The sequence below is a fragment of the Zalophus californianus genome, chromosome 13 (genome assembly GCF_009762305.2).
Source record: "Zalophus californianus isolate mZalCal1 chromosome 13, mZalCal1.pri.v2, whole genome shotgun sequence".
NCBI classification, from domain to species: domain Eukaryota; kingdom Metazoa; phylum Chordata; class Mammalia; order Carnivora; family Otariidae; genus Zalophus; species Zalophus californianus.
The window spans coordinates 38074406-38077786 of record NC_045607.1 but is presented as its reverse complement, the minus strand read 5'-3'; the positions used below and the strand labels follow the sequence as shown (position 1 = coordinate 38077786).

General features: G+C 47.5%; 1 non-coding gene across 1 annotated transcript; it reads right to left on the bottom strand.

The window, feature by feature from the left end:
- Positions 1-669: 669 nt before the first annotated feature.
- LOC113935176 lies at positions 670-776 on the bottom strand. The gene has a single exon (XR_003523934.1). It is a non-coding gene; the product is annotated as a U6 spliceosomal RNA (small nuclear RNA).
- Between the last annotated feature and the right edge of the window lie 2605 nt (positions 777-3381).

Here is a 3381-nt window from a genome sequence, read left to right as displayed (position 1 = left end):
GTACCAAAAAAGGAAAATGCCATATACCCCATACCTCCTCACCTTCCCCCCCTTAACGACAGCCCCGCACCACGGCCTCCTGGCAGACAGTCTCTCCTCTGCTGTCCTTGCAGTGTAGTCACTAAACTTCTATCTCCTTTGTTTGGCCTGGGGTGAATTCTTTCCCTGCCTGTGCCCGCCTCCACCATATCAGGTTGCTCCACAGACACAGCTTTGGGGGGCTCTCATTCAACCCATAATAGCCACCTTGAGAACAGCAGCGGCCTTAGGATGAGGGGTGTAGACAGGAAGATAGGCAGAAAGATAAAAACCCCAATCTCCCTTCCTTCCCTCACCCCATCTCCTGTCAGGACTTTCATTGGCCAAACCCAGCAGGAAATCAGAGGGCATGAGTGTGGCTCCCGGGGCCAAGAGCAGGGAAGAGAAGTGGGGGAGAATGGATCTGGAGGGGCAAACAAAAGACGGCAGGGCACCATGTCAATCAAGGGAGACCGGACTCTATTTTATTTGGAACTTCAGCGGGAGAGGTGGCCACTGCAGAAATCGGAATTGATTGGCATCAGAGCCGATCATGTCACATATCTGTATCAAGATGTGTTCAGAGTTGTTGCCCATTCACAGGGAATGACTACTTCCTTATACCCGCAAGTCATCGTCTGTTACAAGCGTTTCCGTCCTGAACGCCTCACAGATCTGCATGTTGTCCTTGCACAGGGGCCATGCTAATCTTGTCTATATCGTTCCAGTTTTAGTTTATGTGCTGCCCACACAAGCACCGAATATATATTCTTGTATTTTAAATACCTTTTATTTCCTCCTTTAAGTTAATTGTGGCATTTTGTTTTGTTTTGTTAATATTATGAAACTGTGATACAGGTTGGTTATATTATCTATGAATGCTAAAAGTGGCATTGAAGGGGCACCACCTGGGTGGCTCAGTCAGTTAAGTGTCTGCCTTCAGCTCAGGTCGTGGTCCTGGGATAGAGCCCCACATCATCACTGGGCTCCCTGCTTAGCAGGGAGCCTGCTTCTCCCTCTCCCTCTGCCCCTCCCCCTGCTTGTGCTCTCTCGCTCTCTCCTTGCTCTCTCTCAAATAAACAAATAAAATCTCAAAAAAAATAAAGTAAAATTGGCATTGAAAAATATTATTGGGGTTGCATAAAGTTGAGAGCTACAAGGTGTAGGTGACTCATAGTGCCAACACACTAAGTGCTGGATACATAGTACCTATTGGCGGCATTAAGGCTATGATCAGCTTCATCACCTCCAAGCACAATTGGATTGAGGACCCTAGAGAATGGGCCTGCTGTGAGTCACTAGGCAAGGAGAGGGCCTGGAGCCAGTCCCCTGGAGGTGGTATGACGTAAGCCTGGGTCCTGAGAAACCCTGGCTCTGACACCAAGGTTCCCTCCCCCAGAGCAAGATGTCTCCAGTGGAGGAGATTCTTTCTCTTGAGCCCTGGAAGCCCTCAATGAGCTACTTGAGCGTATCAGCATCCTGGGCTTTCCCACAAAGCAGGGAGTTGTGAGGGAGGTGACTAGGCCTGGCTCCAAAGCTCAAACCAGACAGCCCCACCAAGCTGACATCAGTGGGCTGGCTGGCCAGGGAGGGCAGGGTGGGGCTGGCCTGGGAGCCTAGCTGTCTCACCCCCAGGGGGAGGGAGGAGCTGAGAGAAGAGGGAGGAGGGGAAGGAGGGAGGAGAAAGGAAGGAAGGGGTGGGAAGTGAGCCTGGGGAAATCTGACGCAGGTCCGTCTGGACCTCCACAGGGAGGGGAAATGGAGTACATGATACCTCCTCGCTTGAAACCTGGCATTCAAGACCCCTGCTTACATCTCCATCCTCATCTCATGCCATTCCCTGCCATGCAGACTACTTATAGATTCTTCCAAAGGCCAGGCTAATCCACACTTTCCGTCATACAGTTTTCTGCCTGAATTGCCTTTCTCTGGCTCATCTAGCTCAAGGCTTCCTTAAAAATATCACTCTCTCCATGAAGTATTCCCCAGTCCAGACACAATTACTCTTGTCTCTGCACTGAAATCTAGAGATGTCGAAAGTAGACTAGAATTACCATTTATTAATTTAGTGCAGTGTTCCCAGACTTTAGCATGCATCAGAATCACCCACGAGGCTTTTAAAATGTGGATTGCTGATTTCTAAGTTTCTGATTCTAATTCTGGTGTAGGGTGGTGTGGGAGGAGGTAACTGAGAGGACATGACTGCTGGTTGACCCTCAAGCAGGACCCGGGCAATGGGACGCTCCTCACCCGCTCCCCTGTCCTTGGGATGTATATTCTGCCTACTGTTCCCACAGTGGGAGCATTCCAAGGATGTAGCTTTGAGAGAGTAAAGTGTTGTTGAGACCACCTGGGACTGAAGACATGGCTGAACCCAGTTAAGGCTTCTATATAAACTTTTAAGATTAGGTGGTTGGGTGCAGAGATGTACTTCTCTTGTGGCCACAAAAGCCAAGTCTTGTAAGTAGGTTCCCTTGCTTATTAACCTGCCACTTACCAATCTGGAGTGGTCTGCCTCTTTCTTTGGTCTCTCTCTCTGCCTTCTGTGTACGGTGCCAGTTTGTGAACCAACAGGTGAGGTCAAGAATTTTCATTTTTAGTAAGTGATGTTGCTGGTCCCAGGATCACACTTTGAGAACCACTGGTTTAGTGCAAGAAATGATCATTCCTGGGTGTGATCAGTGCTTATTTATTAATTCATTTGGTGAATGTTTCCTACAGGCCTGCAGGATGCCACACATAGACTACGGGTTGAGTATTCAGGAATAAGCAAAGCAGACATAGAACTTACCCCCATGGAGCTTCCAGTTAATGGGGGAAGACAGGAAGCAAATAAACATACTATTAAGTATATAATAACAAATTGTGATAAATGCTGTAAAGGAAAATAAGAAGAATATGATGAAAAAGAATAATAACAGGGCACCTGGGTGGCTCAGTTGGTTAAGCAGCTGCCTTCGGCTCAAGTCATGATCCAGCAGTCCCTGGATTGAGTCCCACGTCGGGCTCCCTGCTCAGCGGGGAGTCTGCTTCTCCCTCTCCCTCTGCCTGCCTCTCTGCCTACTTGTGCTCTCTCTCTATCTCTCTGTCAAATAAATAAACAAAATCTTTAAAAAAAATAAAAAGAAAAGAAAAAGAATAATAACTAGAGCCTATTTCAGACGGGGTGATCAGGTAAGGCCTTTTGGGTAAAAGACTTTTATACAGGCATACCCTAAACACTTATTGCACTGTATTGTTATCTATTTTTAAGTTATTCAGCTAACCACTAGACTATGTGCACCCTGAAAGCTAGAATCTTGTGTTATTAATATTTGTGCCTTCAGTATGCTGCAGAGAGTAGGGCCTTCGCAGATAGTGTAA